Source organism: Scyliorhinus torazame, chromosome 6 (genome assembly GCF_047496885.1).
Source record: "Scyliorhinus torazame isolate Kashiwa2021f chromosome 6, sScyTor2.1, whole genome shotgun sequence".
NCBI classification, from domain to species: Eukaryota; Metazoa; Chordata; class Chondrichthyes; order Carcharhiniformes; family Scyliorhinidae; genus Scyliorhinus; species Scyliorhinus torazame.
Window position 1 is genome coordinate 317,259,370 of NC_092712.1, and position 18,684 is coordinate 317,278,053.

At 47.4% G+C, this 18,684-nt stretch overlaps 1 long non-coding RNA gene across 1 annotated transcript in view; it reads left to right on the forward strand.

Moving 5' to 3' along the window:
• Positions 1–18,684, forward strand: part of LOC140425630 (uncharacterized) — a 42,287-nt gene that overhangs the window by 13,964 nt on the left and 9,639 nt on the right. The window contains exon 3 of the long non-coding RNA XR_011947913.1: positions 13,277–13,516. This is a non-coding gene — a long non-coding RNA (uncharacterized lncRNA). The remainder of the gene's footprint in view (positions 1–13,276; positions 13,517–18,684) is intronic.

Here is an 18,684-nt window from a genome sequence, read left to right on the forward strand (position 1 = left end):
TTCGTTAGAATTAATAGCTCCCTGGTACCATGACGCGTTATGTGAGTTGGTTCAACATTGACTGCAACTGGATGCAGTGAAACTAGAAACAGGCTTCTGACACAGGAGATGGTCCAACACTCTTTTATTGAACTTGCTGATTGCTGTACATAGTCTTTGGTGGGTCTATTAATCTAACTGATAACCTCCTACTGGCTTGACCAGACTAGCTCTCTACCTCATGGAGATGGTGCTCACTGGCTTGTGCAATCTAACTATCTCAGTAGCTGTGTCCTGTGAGAGAGAGTCTTAATGCCCTGTGGGCTTTATAGTGGTGGTGTCCTGTCTGGTGATTGGCTGTTCTGTGTCATGTATGTTCATTGGTTATCCTGTGTGTCAATCACTGCCTGTCTGCATCTCATTATATGCGAGTGGATATTATGACAGCTGCCTGAATGAAGTTCATTCGTGTGTATGATGAGAGTTCTCGTCAGACATCCTGTCAATGCGAAATGAATGTAAACCCTTTCTCTTTACGCAAAGTCCTTCACACCAGGTGAACCTCTGCTGCCACTGACAACGGCGGGTCCTGTCCAGTTGATCATCTCTTGCCCTGTGGAAAGAAGGCAAAGTGTTGCCCCTTGCTGACATAGTGATTATCACTTCTTTGCTACAGGGTGGTGCTGCAATGATATCTCCTAGGGTGGCTTGGTGGGATGCAATATTATGAAAGCGTCATGCTGTGGGAAGAACTACCCCTGGTCAAGACGCTGCATGCCAATTACTGACTAGCACACGGCAATTCTTCAGCAGCCTGTATTGTGCATTTTGCAGGATTGTTACAAACAGGATTGCTACCATCTTCTAGATGGTACACACTGCTGCCACTGTGCATTTATGGTGTCGGGAGTAAATACTTGAGGTGATGGATGGAGTGCTGATGAAGATCACTGCAAGTTGTAACGCAGGTGGATAAGGTAGTCAAGAAGGCATACGGCATCCTTGCCTTCATCGTTTGAGTACAAAAACTGGCAAGTTATGCTGCAGCTGTACCGAACGTTAGCTAGGCCACATTTGGAATGTTGTGTGCAATTTTGGTTGCCACATTACCAGAAGGATGTGGATGCTTTGGGGAGAGGACAGAAGAGGTTTACCAGGATTTGCCTGGTCTGGAGGGTATTAGCTATGAGGAGGTGTTGGATATACTCGGATTGTTTTCACTGGAATGACAAAAGGTTGAGGGCCAATCTGACAGAGGTTTATGAAACTATGAGTGAGATGGATAGAGTGGATAGTCAGACACTTTTTCCCAGCGGGCAAAAGTCAATGAGGACGTAGATTTAAGGTGCTAGGGGAAAGGTTTAGAGGAGATGAGCGAGGCAAGTTTTTTTTACACAGGGTAGAGGAAACCGCTGCCGGGGGAGGTGGTGGAAGCAGGGACGGTAGTGACGTTTAAGAGGCACCTTGACGAATACATGAATAGGATGGGAATAGAGGGATACGGACCACAGAAGTGCAGCAGTTTTAGTTTAGACGGGCAGCATGATCGGCGCAGGCTTGGAGGGCGGAAGGGCCTGTTCCTGTGCTGTACTGTTCTTTGTTCTTTTGTCCTTTGAAGAAGGATGCTTTGCCCCTGGAAGGTGCTACATTTTGTGTGCTGTTGGAGCTGCACTCATCCAGGCATGAGGAGGGAATTCCATCACGCTCCTGGGGCGACATTCTCCGACCCCCGCCGGGTTGGAGAATCGCCGGGGGCTGCCGTGAATCCCGCCCCCGCCAGTTGCCGAAGTCTCCGGTACCGGATATTCGGCGGGGGCGGGAATCGGGCCGCGCCGGTTGGCGGGTACCCCGCTGGATTCTCCGGCCCGGATGGGCCGAAGTCCCGCCGATAAATTGCCTGCCCCGCCGGCGTGGATTAAACCACCTTTTGAACGGGACAAGGCGGCGTGGGCGGGCTCCGGGGTCCTGGGGGGGGGGGCGCGGGGCGATCTGAATCCGGGGGGTGCCCCCACGGTGGCCTGGCCCGCGATCAGGGCCCACCGATCCGCGGGCGGGCCTGTGCCATGGGGGCACTCTTTCCCTTCCACCTCCGCCACGGTCTCCACCGTGGCGGAGGCGGAAGAGACTCCCTCCACTGCGCATGCGCAGGAAACTGTCAGCGGCCGCTGACGCTCCCGCGCATGCGCCGCCCGGAGATGTCATTTCCGCACCAGCTGGCGGGGCAACAAAGGCCGTTTCCGCCAGCTGGCGGGGCGGAAATCCCTCCGGCGTCGGCCTAGCCCCTCAATGTTGGGGCTCGGCCCCCAAAGATGCGGAGCATTCCGCACCTTTGGGGAGGCGCGATGCCCGTCTGATTGGCGCCGTTTTGGGCGCCAGTCGGCGGACATCGCGCCGTTTGGGGAGAATTTTGCCTCTGATTTGTGCTTTGTAGACGGTGGACAGGCTTTGTGGAATCAGGCGGTGAGTTACTCACCACAGAATAGCCAGCCTCTAACTGCTCTTGTAGCCACAGTATTTATACGGCTGGGTCCAGTTCTGTTTCTGGTCATCGTCTATCCGCACTCCTTTGCAAGGCGCCATATCAAATTTAGCAAAATAATGAATTCACATCGGTAAGAAAATGCAAATAAACATGGGAACTGTAAAAAAAAACAATATGAGGAAGAAATGAAACAAAGAAAGTCTGAAAATGCAAAACATTCTCCAAATATTTCTGTAAAATGATTTTCCCGACATTGGTGGGGGAGGGGGATGTGACAAAGTGGGACCTGCTGGTGGACGTCTCACGCCATCTGAATTTTCTGGATTAAACTTTGCTTAAAATAAGGTAATGAATTAATTATTAAGTGACCAGTTGTAAATTGAATTACTTCTCTTTTACAAACCCTCTATATCTTTGTGGATGCACTTTGCTCCCAACTTGTGAAATTCACTCTTTTCATAAAACTTACCACCTGAAAAATGTCCAAGAAAAGTGTTGTGAAACGTGACAGATCTACTCCCTCTTCTCTCTCACGAGAACAAAAAATGAGACGAAGCACATTTCCCCTATTTCTGAATAACCGCTTATTGATTCTCTTCAATGGCAATCCATGAGATTCAGACCCCGCGCACAGTTAATCTGATAAGAATGTTAACTCGCCACACAAGTCTCTCTTGAAAGATAATGGCAAATGCAAACCCTGAAGGTACTTTTTTTTTTAAACAAACTAGTATCTTTAAAAAGAGAGGAACTCCCAACACCCTTCAAACACCCTGAACAGCGTCAGAACATTTGCCCACATTGTACTATTCAGTCAGTATCTTCCGGTCATTCCAATGCATGAGGAACATCTATTATCAGATGTAAAACTATAAATGCTGCCCCGCTTGCCGGTTTTTGCACTAACAAAGTGATTTCTGAGCCCTTTCGTCTATTAAGGCAGGGACGTCCGAAGTTCCCTTTGTTGTCTGCATCAGCAAGAGTCACTGCCCATGGCACTAAGGACTTTAAAAGCTTGGGGAGGAATTGTTAGAGGAAGGGTGGAGTATAGGGTCTTGCTATACACCGGCGATTTGCTGGTATGTGTTAGGGATCCGGGGGCTTCATTGGGAAATATTTTAGGGATTTTGCAGTGCCTTGGGCCCTTCTCTGACGATAAGCTAAATATTGGATAGAGCAAATATTTGACGTTTGGGGCACCAGGGCAGAGAGGGGGCTTATTGGGTTGCCGTTCATGCTAGCAGGAAGTTTATTTTCGGTACTTGGGGGCCCAGATAGCAAGGGACTGGGACTCTCCGAAGGTTGAACTTCACGAGTTTGGTAGGGAAGGTGAAGACAGACCTGCAGAGATGGGACTGTTTCCTACTATCCCTGGCGGACCGAGTGCGCTCGGTTAAGATGAACACCTTGCCCAGATTTTTATATTTATTTCAGTGCGTCACGGTGTCCCTGCCTAAGGCGTTCTTCAGAGAGATCGACCAGCTTGTGTCTGGGTTTATTTGGGTGGGTCAGGGCCCGTGGATCAAGCGGATAGTGGTCCAGAGGGCGAGACAAGCAGGGGGATTGGCTTTGCTGAACTTTCAATGTTGCTATTGGATGGCCAAAAAAGGATGTCAAACAATATCAAAGTAAAAGTTGCCACAGTTCCAGGTGACCATAGGCTGCTTTCCCCTTCGAGAGGGAGAGCTGACTGGTGGTGATTTAACCTGAGGATCACCACACCTCAGGCAAGGATGAGAAGGCTGGGCCTTCACGAATAACCTCAGCCGGTGTGGGAATTGAACCCGAGCTGTTGGCTTTTCTCTGCATCACGAACCAGCCGTCCAGCCAACTGAGCGAAACCGGCCTCCTGTCAAACTATACAGCAGAGGTATGGCTCACATTCCCCCCCATGAGGTAACTTTGAGAGAATTTTAATGTTCTGCCATTTGTGAAAATGATGAGGCAGCTGGCCTCACTTGATGGGTCGTAGGGGAACGATGAGTAGCTTCTACGATTCTTAGCTATTAATAATAATCGCTTATTGTCACAAGTAGGCTTCAATGAAGTTACTGTGAAAAGCTGCTAGTCGCCACATTCCGGCACCTGTTCGGGGAGGCCGTAAGGGAATTGAACCCACGCTGCTGGCCTTGTTCTGCATTACAAGCCAGCTGTTTAGCCCACTACATGATGAATGACAGTCCTGTGATTCTGGTGCACCTTCAACCGCCTCCGAATGTCCCAAAGCCCCTTACAGCCAATGAAGTATCTTTGCAGCGCAGTCACTGTTGTAATGAGGGAGACACAGAAAGCTCACATAAACAACCATCAGTCCCTGAAGGCAAGAATGACGTCCGGTGGGCTTCATGACTTGTGTGTTCCCCCCACCCCCTCCCGGGTGACTCAGCAAGTCAATCCTGGAACCACAGGTCTTCGGCAGAGACGACCAGAGTTCACCCGAAGAAGGGGGCTTCTTGACACAGTTTCCCGCTCCCTAAAATGGATCTCTAAGTGGATGTTTACTGTTTACAGAACAAAGTAAATTACAGCACAGGAACAGGCCCTTCGGCCCTCCAAGCCTGCACCGACCATGCTGCCCGTCTGAACTAAAAACCCCTACCCTTCCAAGGATCATATCCCTCTATTATAACAATAATCGTTATTGTCACAAGTAGGCTTACATTAACACTGCAATGAAGTTACTGTGAAAAGCCCCTTGTCGCCACATTCCGGCGCCTGTTCGGGTACAGGGAGGGGGAATTCAGAATGTCCAATTCACTTAACAGCACGTCTTTCGGGACTTGTGGGAGGAAACCGGAGCACCCGGAGGAAACCCAGGCAGACAAAGGGAGAACGTGCTGACTCCGCACAGACAGTGACCCAAGCCGGGAATTGAACCTGGGACACTGTGAAGCAACTGTGCTAACCATTATGCTCCCGTGCCCCATCCTGTTCACGTATTTGTCAAGTCACCTTTAAAGGTGAATTAACTGAAGGGGAACTCGAGAGTAGGGCCAGTAAGACTCCGAGGAAGAGCAGGCAGGGTAAGGTTGCTGATCAAAGATGTTCGGGTGGACTGAAGTGCATTTGTTTCAATGCGAGACTTGTAACAGGTAAGGCAGATGAATTTAGAGCTTGGAGTAGTACTTGGAGCTATGATGTTGTTGCCATTACAGAGATTTGGGTAATGGGAGGACAGGATTGGCAACTTAACGTTGCAGGATACAGATGTTTTAGGCAGGATAGAGGGGGATGGAAAAGGGGTGGGGGAGTTGCGCTATTGGTTAAGGAGAATATCACAGCTGGACTGTGGGAGGACACCTCGGAGGGCTCATACAGGGAGGCAGTACGGGTAGAGCTCAGGAATAGGGTGGGCACATTTCCCCCATTCCTGAAGTGTAAGCAGCGTTCCTGTTTTCAAAGAAACGTAATTTGCTTTGAAAAATTTACTCTTTCGCACGGGATACGTGTGTCACTGGTAAGGCCAGCATTTGGCAACCATCCCTAATTGCGCTCAGGGGGACGGAGTCCATGTGGTGTGGCTAGAGGCGCCCACAGCGCTTGTTGGGACAGGAATTCCAGGATTGTTTCTGGACTGAGCTTTTTACAGCGGCTGAATTTCACTCTTTGAGAACTAAGTTCTCTGGCAACGCTTCAGAGAATTGGTGAGTAATGAAATCAGAAAGTTCCGTTGCAGCCAGTTGTTTTGCTGTTCCTCATTTCTCCCTGACTTTCAGGAGCATCTTCAGCAGCCTTTACTGATAAGCGGTTGGCAGCTTGGACCTAAAATGCTGGTTTCCCAGCGATAATGCGATCATTCAGAACATTTGCCGTCTTGCTTCACAAGCAGATATCCTCCTACAGATAATTAACTCCTCACAACTGATGAAAGAAGCAGCCATTAATATTGAAAGAAGAAAGGCTCCGTCTGAAGATTCCCGCTCATCAGAATTTACTCAGCTACTCCTGGAAAATCCACTGACAATTCTAGTTCATATTCTCTGGCTCGAATACCTTTCTGTCCATTCATGGGGTGTGGGCATGAAAAAATGAAATGAAAATCGCTTATTGTCACAAGTAGGCTTCAATGAAGTGACTGTGAAAAGCCCCTAGTCGTCACCTTCCGGCGCCTGTTCGGGGAGGCTGTTACGGGAATTGAACCATGCTGCTGGCCTGCCTTGGTCTGCTTTCAAAGCCAGCGATTTAGCCCTGAGCTGGCTAGGCTGGCATTTGTGGCCCATCCCTAATTGCCCCGGAGGTGCTGCCGATCTGCTGCCTTATTGAGCGACTGCAGTCCAGGATTTTTGGGTCGGGTTGGGGAGATTTGGAAGGTGCTATCGAAGGAGCCAGGAGTGAGCTGCTGCAGTGCATTTTGTAGATGGGACACATTTTGGAGTAGGAATTTCTTCTTCCTCTGCCTGCTGTCCCGTGCAACAATCCAAAATGTCAACCTTGATTTGGTTGTCCCGGCTGTCGTGTTGGGTGTTCTGGTTCACAAACAAGCCAACAATGCTGGAAGTGGTGTAACGCTATTTTATTAACTGTTCAACTATGCTAACATACTGTAAACGTGGGTATAAGCAACACCAGCTTAACTGTGGACCCTTTCCTATCACTAGCTATGGTGAGGCACTCAGCACATGGTGAATGTCTGTGTTGCAGGCTGTGAGCTCTGTGCTCCGAGCTGGCTGCTGCTAGAATGAGCAGGAACTCTCCTGTCCCCTGTCTTTATAGTGCTTGTGCTCTCACTGGTGATTGGCTGTGGTGTTGTGTATGCTGATTGGTCCCACTGCATGTCCATCAGTGTGTGTGTGATTGCACCATAATGTACTGATGTATATTATGACACCGGCTTCATGTATTGAGACGATTGTAGTTGATGTCGCCCGAGATTTCAGTTGTGCAGGATATTCGGCAAAAGGGTACAAATGTAATGACGTGATCGACTGATCTGAATTTAATGCCGCCACTCACCCCTCCTTGCACCCGACCCCGTTCACCCCAATGCGAGTTCTGAGGTGGGGTGCTGTTTGCTCGAGGCAGGAGGTTTCAGGGTGAGGACCCCACTACCTTCCTGACTCTCTCTGATCTCTCTGATGGCCTTCACATCCAGAGGTCAATTGAGGTTCTTAATAAATAGGACCTTATCCCGCTGCCATGGGCAATCGGCTAGCAGCTGGTGAGGGGGTGGGGGTGGGCGTGGCTGGGAGGCTCGCTATCCGAGAAGCTTCCCAGGAGACCCTGTTGTGTCTGCTGGTGGCCTGCGGGCATGGGAGGGTCCACAATAATATGGACTCAATGCCCAAATAAGGGAACCGGCATTGGGAAGGGCAGTGGCATGCTACAATTGCTTCTGATCACCCTTGCTGCCCCATCACCGGCAATGCCCTATCCTGTCCACACTGTCCAAGGATCCATTACCGATCGCTGCTACAGACCCGGGTGTAATACCAGAAGTAGCCACTGCTCTTGGTGGTATTGTTGGTTGAAGAGTTGCTGGCCTCTGATTGGCTGGCAGCTCTCAGTGGGGAATTTTTGTCCTGGTGAGGGCTTAATTGAAAGAAGACCCCCAATTCTGTCCAGTAAGTGCCTGATTAGCTCAGAATTGCATTGGGCCTCCTAGAGAGAAGCAATGGGAGACACCACTGATTCTTCAACTGGTGAGCAAGGCTCCTTGCACATTTACTAGATTCTACCCGTTAACTGATGAGTACTGGAAGCTCTTGAGTGGCGTGGAGCCCCTTCAAGTGTGGGATCCCCTCAGTCCACACTTCGAGGCGGTAAAACTGTTGGCCATGCCTTAACTCACAGCAAGTTCTGTCCACCTATCACTCCAATGCTCACTGCCCCACACTGGCTCCCAGTGAAGCACCATCTTGATCTGATAATTCTGATCCTTGATGTCAAATCCAGCTATGCCCTCACCCTTCTCAATCTCTGAAATCTCCTCCAACCCCACAACCCTTTGAGATTTTTGTGTTTCGATAACCCCATCTGCTTGAGCGTCCACAATTTGAATTGCTCCACCATTAGTGGCTGTGCCTTTCGTTGACTGGGTCATAAGCTCTGGAAGTCCTTCCCTCCAACTCACCACCTTTCCACCATGGTTTCCTCTGAGGGACTGTTTAAAATCTGCCCCTTTGATCAAGCTTCTAGTCAGCTGACCAAATATCTCCGTACGTGGGCTCAGTGTCAAACATGGGTTTACAATGCCCCTGTGAAACGCTTTGGGATGTTAAAGGTGCTATAAGACCATAATTCCATAAGATATAGGAGCAGAATTAGGCCATTCGGCCCATCGAGTCTGCTCCGCCATTCAATCATGGCTGATATTTTTCTCATCCCCATTCTCCTGCCTTCTCCCCTTAACCCCTGACCCCCTTATTAATCAAGAACCTATCTATCTCTGTCTTAAAGACACTCAGTGATTTGGCCTCCACAGCCTTCTGCGGCAAAGAGTTCCACAGATTCACCATCCGCTGGCTGAAGAGATTCCTCCTCATCTCAGTTTTAAAGGATCGTCCCTTTAGTCTAAGATTGTGTCCTCTGCATCTAGTTTTTCCTACAAGTGGAAACATCCTCTCCACGTCCACTCTATCCAGGCCTCGCAGTATCCTGTAAGTTTCAATAAGATCCCCCCTCATCCTTCCTAACTCCAACGAGTACAGACCCAGAGTCCTCAACCATTCCACATATGACAACCTCTTCATTCCAGGGATCATGACAACCTCTTCATTCCAGGGATCATTTTTGTGAACCTCCTCTGGACCCTTTCCTAGGCCAGCACATCCTTCCTTAGATACAGGGCCCAAAACTGCTCACAATACTCTAAATGGGTCTGACCAGAGTCTTATACAGTCTCAGAAGTGCATCCCTGATCTTGTATTCTAGCCCTCTCGACATGAATGCTGACATTGCTTTTGCCTTCCTAACTGCCTTAAGTGAATCGTGAACAAGGACACCCAAGTCATAGATATAGATTATCATAGAATTTAGAGTGCAGAAGGAGGCCATTCGGCCCATCGAGTCTGCACCGGCTCTTGCAAAGAGCACCCTACCCAAGGTCAACACCTCCACCCCATCACCCAGCAAACCCACCCAACACTAAGGGCAAGTCCCTTTGTCCTTCTGATTTCCTAAGCATTTCCCCATTTAGAAAATAATCTATGCCTCCATTCCTCCTTCCAAAGTGCGTAAACTCACACTTTTCCACATTGTATTCCATCTGCCACTTCATTGCCCACTCTCCGAGCCTGTCCAAGTCCTTCTGCAGCCCGCCTGCTTCCTCAATACTACCTGTCCCTCTACAGATCTTTGTATCATCGCAAACTTAGCAACAGTGCCTTCAGTTCCTTCTTCCAGATCATTAATGTATATTGTGAAAAGTTGTGGTCCCAGCACCGACCCCTGAGGCACACCACTAGTCACCGGCTGACATCCTGAAAAATACCCCTTTATCCCTACTCTCTGTCTTCTGCCAGTCACAGTTGTTGTTGTTGTTATCTTGATGCAATACAGAGGCGTTATTGTGCTCACTGTGTCAGACAGTGCAATAAATACTGTACGATGATAGAAAGTTTGGTATCGCAGTGTACCAGTCTGCGCTATAAATCTTGAAAGCATTGCCTGTCAAACCCCACAGTACAATATCTTTTCTTGTCAAATTGCATAATTCGGCTTTGGTGACCTGCCATTTGTTGCCGCAAACAGAAAATTTATGAGGATATCGGGGGAGCCCTGAAATTGCAAAACAGCAACGTACAAACTCTTCTTGTATTCATCTCCGCTATTTGAGCGGAAGCGTTTTGTAAATTCCTTAAGCTTTGATCTCACAGATTGTCATGCTTAATTTCTTTTTTCAGATTTCATCTGTAGATTCCTTCGATTGGGCTACTCTCAGTTGGGTTCGGGGGTTACAGAACCCTGTGCGACCAATAGGGATGAATGGAGTTTGCATGGTTTTACAGTTTGGGGGGCATTCTGTGGCCCGCCAACCCTCTCCATGATGTGTTTTCCAACTTGCCATTGGCCGCTGGCGGGATCTTCCTGTCCCTCCTATGTCTACGTTGTTATGTGTGACTCGCCTGTCCCTCCACCGGGGAACTCGCCATTGAGGATCCCCTCCAGTGGGGCTGGAAGATCCCACCGACATGCAGGGCAGGAAAATCACGCCTTTTGAGTTTACAATAGAGACGTTTAAAAAAAAAAGTTTGTTACACTATCTGAGGTCACGTCGTTATCTTTCAAAGATGCATGATATGATTACACACCAGTTTGAAAGCAATCATTCCTGGTAACTCAGTTACCTGTAATTCACATTCACAGTGTGAGACATAAATTCATTCGAATCTTGAAAACCAGTCCTGTTACATTGTTTTGTGCAGGAAAGGAGCTTTATGCATTTTTACATTTACTGTCAATTTACATTACAGACAATTGCCTTGCACAAGATCAGTCAAAAATATAATGGATAGAAGACGGTACTGGAATGTGCTTTATTTATTATTTGCAGGGAAAATCTATTCTCAACTTGTTTCTCTTTTATACTTGCATCCCTGACACAGCAATGTCTTGAATCTAAAATTCCCATTCTTGTCTTCAAAAGTCTCCATTGCCGTAAACTCCCTAACCTCAGAACCCACTGAGATCTCAGAACTCCCTTCAGTTTTGGCTTCTCGTAAGTCCCTCATTATAATCAGTCCACATTGATGGCCATGTATTCAGTTGTTGAGGCTCCAACATCCCAATTTGCTGGTACATTAAGTAGTACAAACATCCCAATATATTTCACCTGTGCGCATAACTGACACCTGCTCTGGAATGCACTAATTGACAGACCATCTGGTGTAGCCCAGAAAAAAAATTATCTGTTTCTACCGTTTCAATCGGCATCATTGTTTACGTTTTCCAAAGGCTGTTAGTACAGCTGAGCCCAATATGAATGCTTATCTGAGTTTCAAAAGCTGGTCTCAGCAGGTGAACTGAGTTCACATTTTTATTGAAATTTTAAAGGGCTATTAAAGGATTATCTTTTTTTATGTGACTAGAAAATAGATGTGTGTTTGTTTTCCCAATAGATTGAGCACTTGAGGGCATTTAACATTTTTAAGGGATACTTGAATGAGAGCATTATTTTCATAATCAAGAGTGTATGAGTGTGAGCTATCTTAGATTGTTAGAAGTTTTCTTTCATCTGCACATGGTTCCTTATGTCTGCCCATAGTGGATATTGGGTGAATGACTACGGAAGCAGCATGGAGGAATGTGGGTCATGTGGGTATGGGGAATATGACAAGGCTTTGGGGTATAAAGGGGCATGGAGTTGGCATGTAGGTGTAGGGCCAAGTGGGTGGGAGGAGCGATGAAGGCCAGGGACCTGAACAGCCTTTGATACAACTGGGCTACTATTTCAGAGAACTGAAGCGGGTCGCTAACCAGCCCGCCTAGCATTGGCCTACCCCTTTGGCTAGAAGCAAACACTGCCCCTTAATTGGAAAAAATGAATTGGGTCATCTAAATTTTTTAAAAAAGAAAGAGAACAGTAAGGGTTGGTCCAATTTTGCACTGGTAAATAATTATGCCCTGCATTTATCATCCATACTTTTTAAAATAAAAAATACGAACAGATCCCTCAATCAGTGCTAATGGTCTTACCTTCCTCTGTCTCTCAGCTATCAATCTCATCACACATCTCTCTCTCTCTGTTTCCTGTCTTCCAAAACCTTCCTTTCTCTGCCCTCTCTCTCGTGGGGTACAATTTCCTATCTTTTGATTTCTTGGTGCTTGTAACAGTTGTAAGTCCATCTAAACATGGTCCTTCCTCACTGTGGCATTCTGCGCATAACTCACGGTGAATCCGCCGAGGGAGGGAAATTTGATTTCAATGAATGGGCTGTATGAGCCGCTGTCACCCCACTCCTCAAGGCAAATGAAGATCAAGAGACCGGGAGGAGATTGGGACCGGGCAGAGGAGTTCAGGAAAAAAAAAAGGCGAAGAGGGCTTAGGTGAATCTGGCAAAAAAAGTGAGAGGGCGAAAGGAGAGAGACTGGAAGCAAAAAGTGAGAGATTAAGGGCAGCATCCAGAGCACAAAGTCAAATGGTAATGGAAGATTAAGGTCAGGACAAGGCTAGGAGCTGGAGAGATGGCAGGAAACGAGTAGGAGGTGAAAGGATAAATCGTTCAATCTCTTGCCTTATGAATGTTTATTTCTGGGTTAGAAAGAATCACCTTTTCTGTGTGGCGACTTTCAGACACGTACTGTATGTACTTCAGTATTTCTGTGTTGATTAAATTACTCCATAATCAAATACCCTTCCTTCCAAATCAGGGTTGTTATGATTAAGGATTTTTCTGTTGATTGAAGAATGTTGCAATTCTACATGTTAAAAGCACCTTCAGAAAGTAATTTAACAATAAGTTAAAATTAAAATGTGTAAATATCCAATGCTCTTTTGCCTTTGGAGTGGGTTTTATTTAAGTTTAACAGTTAGCAGTGAAGTAAATTCTGAAGCCAAACATTTGCAGTCTCAAAGCACATCTCGATTCTGCACCAGAGTTCAGACGATGGAATGAATGACAGGTGCGTGGTACTCCCATGGTCAACCCTGTGTGTCTCACTCAGTACTTACTATCAATGGTAAATACATTGCAAAATCTAGAGTTTGTCCCTTTTGTTTTTACAATCGGAATCTTGCACGTGAGAATTTGCTGAATATTGGGCAATTTTGAAGGTGTCACGTTGTGCCTAACCACAAATCCCAATCCCATTATAATTGGAATAGACAATTTACATCAACCCAGGATGGATTTCAGGAAGTCAGCTGACTTGTTGTAGTTTTTGCTTTGACAGGGCCTAAACCGTGTCTGGACAAGTCTCCAGAAAACCATTACAATGTAAATGACCTTTGTGGGGACCTTCCATTGAAATGAACATCAGAATGCAACAGATCACTTGTGGAATTAACAGGTACAATTGTACAGAAATTGAGATACAACTGTAACCCCAGACCTGGGTGTCTACACACTGGAATGCCCTCCAAGAGGAGTGTGAATATAAGCACTTTATCACAACAAGGTGCGAATGGCTTCATTCATTCCCCATTGTTTAAAATTGTTAACATCATCAAATCATTTGTGTGGCTAATGGGGATATCGATTCTGTGGTCACATGACAGAAACTGGCTTTAGCACAGGTCAAATGGGGCTGGTTTAGCACAGGGCTAAAGAGCTGGCTTTTAAAGCAGACCAAGGCAGGCCAGCAGCACGGTTCAATTCCCGTACCAGCCTCCCCGAACAGACACCAGAATGTGGCGACTAGGGGCTTTTTACAGTAACTTCATTTGAAGCCTACTTATGACAATAAGCGATTTTCATTTTCATTCAGATAGCAAATATTGTATTATTCAAAGGACAACCCAGAGAAGGCAGTCTGGGATATGTGGATCACATAGGGAAGACATTTTTCCCAGCAAATGGAAGGGTCCTGCTTCGGAAATCCATCACAGGCAGGGACGTGGGGCTAATTTGTTTTACCTGTGGATCATGAATTTTAATACGGGGGCTCAACCACACCTTGGGCTACAAAAGCCAGAAACCTACTGTTGCTTGGAGTAAACCCTTGGGAGTTCATCACCAGAAACATCACACAACCTCTGTTTTTCTTCAGTCAACCAAATGTGAATTTTCAGGCCTGTAATCTTTCCAACCTCCATCTTCCGGAACTAAAGCAATGGTGCATACAACCATCTGAGCAAATGAATTAGAAACAGGCCAGTCGGCCTGGAAAACCTGCTCTGTCATTCAGTAAGATCATAGTTGATCTGACTGAAACCTCAACTCCATATTCCTCCCGATCTCCAAAACCTTTTCACCCTCTTGCTGATCAAGAATCTAACTGTGGTACCCTCAATAACGATGCTGAGAGTGTAAACCGTAAAGAAGGCTTTAATAAACTAAGAACTAGGCTAGAGCTGAGACGTGTGCTAACTGCTGCACTGCCCACAAGGCGGCCCCTTATATACGGCTCACAGATGGGCGGAGGCGGAGTTCCCCAGGGTTCCAAGCCATGTCTTAAAGAGGACATCACCTTACATGATGACAAGGGTACAGTGTTACAGTAACCGTTCATCACACTAACTATCTTCACCTTAAAAATATTCAAGGACTCTGCTGCCATCGCCTTTTGAGAACGAGGGTTCCAAAGGCTTATTGGCCCTCTGAGCAAAAATAATGCCCCTGTTTTAAAGGGGTGATCCCGAGTTCTATTTTCCCCCACAAGAGGAAACATCTGCTCCACATCCAGTCTGTCAAGTCTTTTTGTCCTTGCCCTCTTCGAAATATATGGGTGCACGTTCTCTCTTTTTTTTTATGTAATCACTTTTTCTCGTGTCTGTTCCTTGTGTGAATGAGGAGTGGGTGTTGCTGGATTACAATTCGGGTTGTGAGGAAAAAAATAAAGGCCGGAGTTCAGGGTTCTCTGGTCCTGCCGGCAGTGTCCCCCCCCCCCCCCCCCCCACTCCCCCAACCCCCGCTTCCCGTGGGTTTCCTGGCGGCATGGGGAGGCTTCAATTGGAATTCTCATTGACAGCAACGCGAGAGGGGTAGTACAGTGGTTAGTGTGGTGAACACCACTAGTGGCATAGAACAAAGAAAATTACAGCACAGGAACAGGCCCTTCGGCACTCCCAGCCTGCACCGATCCAGATCCTTTATCTAAACCTGTCTTCTATTTTCCAAGGGTCTACTTCCCTCTGTTCCCCTTTCATATATCTGTCTAGATGCATCTTAAATGATGCTATCGTGCCCGCCTCTACCACCTCTGCTGGCAAAGGATTCCAGGCACCAACCACCCTCTGCGTAAAAAACTTTCCACGCACATCTCCCTTAAACTTTCCCCCTCTCACCTTGAAATCGTGACCCCTTGTAATTGACACCCCCACTCTTGGAAAAAGCTTGTTGCTATCCACTCTGTCCATACCTCTCATAATTTTGTAGACCTCAATCAGGTCCCCCCTCAACCTCCGTCTTGCCAACAAAAACACTCATAATCTACTCAACCTTTCATCATAGCTAGCACCCTCCATACCAGGCAACATCCTGGTGAACCCCCTCTGCACCCTCTCTAAAGCATCCACATCCTTCTGGTAATGTGGCGACCAGAACTGCATGCAGTATTCCAAATGTGGCCTAACCGAAGTCCTACACAACGTAACAATGACCTGCCGACTCTTGTACTCAATACCCCGTCCGATGAAGGCAAGCATGCTGTATGCCTTCTTGACCACTCTATCGACCCCTGTTGCCACCTTCAGGGTACAATGCACCTGAACTCCCAGATCTCTCTGTACATCAATTTTCCCCAGGACTCTTCCATTGACCGTATAGTCCGTTCTTGAATTAGACCTTCCAAAATGCATCACCTCGCATTTGCTTGGATTGAACTCCATCTGCCATTTCTCTGCCTAACTCTCCAATCTATCTATATTTTGCTGTATTCTCTCCTCGCTATCTGCAACACCACCAATCTTAGTATCACCCGCAAACTTGTTAATCAGACCACCTATACCTTCGTCCAGATCATTTATATATATATCACAAACAACAGTGGTCCGAGCACGGATCCCTGTGGAACACCACTAGTCACCTTTCTCCATTTTGAGACACTCCCTTCCACCACTACTCTCTGTCTCCTGTTGCCCAGCCAGTTCTTTATCCATCTAGCTAGTACACTCTGAACCCCATACGACTTCACTTTTTCCATCAACCTGCCATGGGAAACTTTATCAAACGCCTTACTAAAGTCCATGTATGTGACATCTACAGCCCTTCCCTCATCAATTAACTTTGTCACTTCCTCAAAGAATTCTATTAGGTTTGTAAGACATGACCACCTCTGCACAAAACCATGCTGCCTATCACTGATAAGTCTATTTTCTTCCAAATGTGAATAGATCCTATCCCTCAGTATCTTCTCCAACAGTTTGCCTACCACTGACGTCAAGCTCACAGGTCTATAATTCCCTGGATTATCACTGCTACCCTTCTTAAACAAAGGGACAACATTAGCAATTCTCCAGTCCTCCGGGACCTCACCCGTGCTCAAGGATGCTGCAAAGATATCTGTTAAGGCTCCAGCTATTTCGTCCCATGCTTCTCTCAGTAACATGGGATAGATCCCATCCAGACCAGGGGACTTGTCCACCTTAATGCCTTCTAGAATACCCAAAACTTCCCCTTCCTTATGCCGACTTGACCTAGAGTATTTAAACATCCATCCCTAGCCTCAACATCCATCATGTCCCTCTCCTTGGTGAATACCGATGCAAAGTACTCATTAAGAATCTCACCCATTTCCTCTGACTCCACGCATAACTTCCCTCTTTTGCCTTTGAGTGGGCCAATCCTTTCTCTAGTTACCCTCTTGCTCCTTATATACGAATAAAAGGCTTTGGGATTTTCCTTAACCCTGTTTGCCAAAGATATTTCATGACCCCTTTTAGCCCTCTTTATTGCGCGTTTGAGATTTGTCCTACTTTCCCGATATTCCTCCCAAGCGTCATCAGTTGTAAGTTGCCTAGATCTTATGTATGCTTATGTATATTATATGTATTACGGCACTGCACTTATATTAGAGGTACGATGGTAAATCCCTGCCTGCTGGCTCCGCCCAGCAGGCGGCCTATAAAAGTGTGTGCTCTCCTGAGCTGCAGCCATTCTGGTTCCAGCTACAGGAGGCACAACATCTTGTTCAATAAAGCCTCGATTGTTCCACCATTCTCGTCTCGTGGTAATTGACGGTGCATCAGTTAGCATTGCTGCCTCATGGCACCGAGGACCCAGATTCGATCCGGGCCACTCTCCGTGTGGAGTTTGCACATTCTCCCAGTGTCTGCGTGGGTCTCGCCCCCACAACCCATAGATGTGCAGCGTAGGTGGATCGGCCATGCTAAATTGCCCCTTAATTGGAACAACAAAAATAATTGGGGGCTGTAAATCTTTTTTTTTTAAAGTACAGCAACGGGAGAAGAGAATCCTGCAGCCAACGGATGGCGCACTGCCTCCCACTGCCGAGAAGCACTGGGCTGGTGGGGGGCTGAGAATCCCACACTTATTCTTTCTTTTGAGTTAAGCTAGGAGAATGACTGTCTTGTGCCCAATCTTGAGTCACAACGCTGAGAAGGTTAAAGTGCTTCTTCTCAAAATTACTCTTGTTGCTGCCAAGTGAGAGTTGGGTAAAGAGCGAGATTATCCCACATCTTTCTTCTTCCATAATAATGACACACATCACTTCCCACATCACTGCACATTTAGGACCCTGCATTATGAATTTTAGAACATAGAACATACAGTGCAGAAGGAGGCCATTCGGCCCATCGAGTCTGCACCGACCCACTTAAGCCCTCACTTCCACCCTATCCCCGCAATCCAATAACCCCTCTGAACCATTTTGGACACTTTATCATGGCCAATCCACCTGACCTGCACGTCTTTGGACTGTGGGAGGAAACCGGAGCACCCGGAGGAAACCCACGTAGACACGGGGAGAACGTGCAGACTCCGCACAGCCAGAGACCCAGCGGGGAATCGAAGCGGCGACCCTGGTGCTGTGAAGCCACAGTGCTAGCCATTGTGCTACCGTGCTGCCCACTTTTAATCCATGAAAATCCATTCAGAGAAATCGAACATGCAGACCTGGGCACGATTCAGTGGACAAATGTTAAAGTCCACTTTTGGACGTGTTTAACGCGGTGTTTCTCGACAGCTGCAGCTTTGAGAAGCACCCGGATATTCAACGGCACTTTGCCTTTTTTTTGGCCTTGTTGAGTTGGAGGGAATCCGTGCTGGTGAGTTGATCTCGCCAGTAGGAACAGCTGTTTGTAGATAAGGTCGCCATTTTGATCGGCAGCCCCGATGTCCCCCCCCCCCCCCCACACCCGCTTTCAGCCCCCCCTGATTTATTGAATCACCCTCACCCCCCAACCTTGTAGAGGCTCTTGGGAATCCCCATCCCCCATTCTAATTGGCAAGCCTCCCCCCAGGCCTGACCCCTGGAATTTCCAACCAGGCACCCAGGCACTTCCAGCTTCACACCGTCGTTGTGTCCCTCGCACCATGGCAGTGGTGGCACTTCTAGGGTTACAGGCTGGCAGTGCAAAAGGTACCACAGTGCCAGGGGGAATGCCAGTGTCCCGCCCTGCCCTTTCCCGACCATCCGGGGGTCTATAATGGCCACGAGGTTCCCCC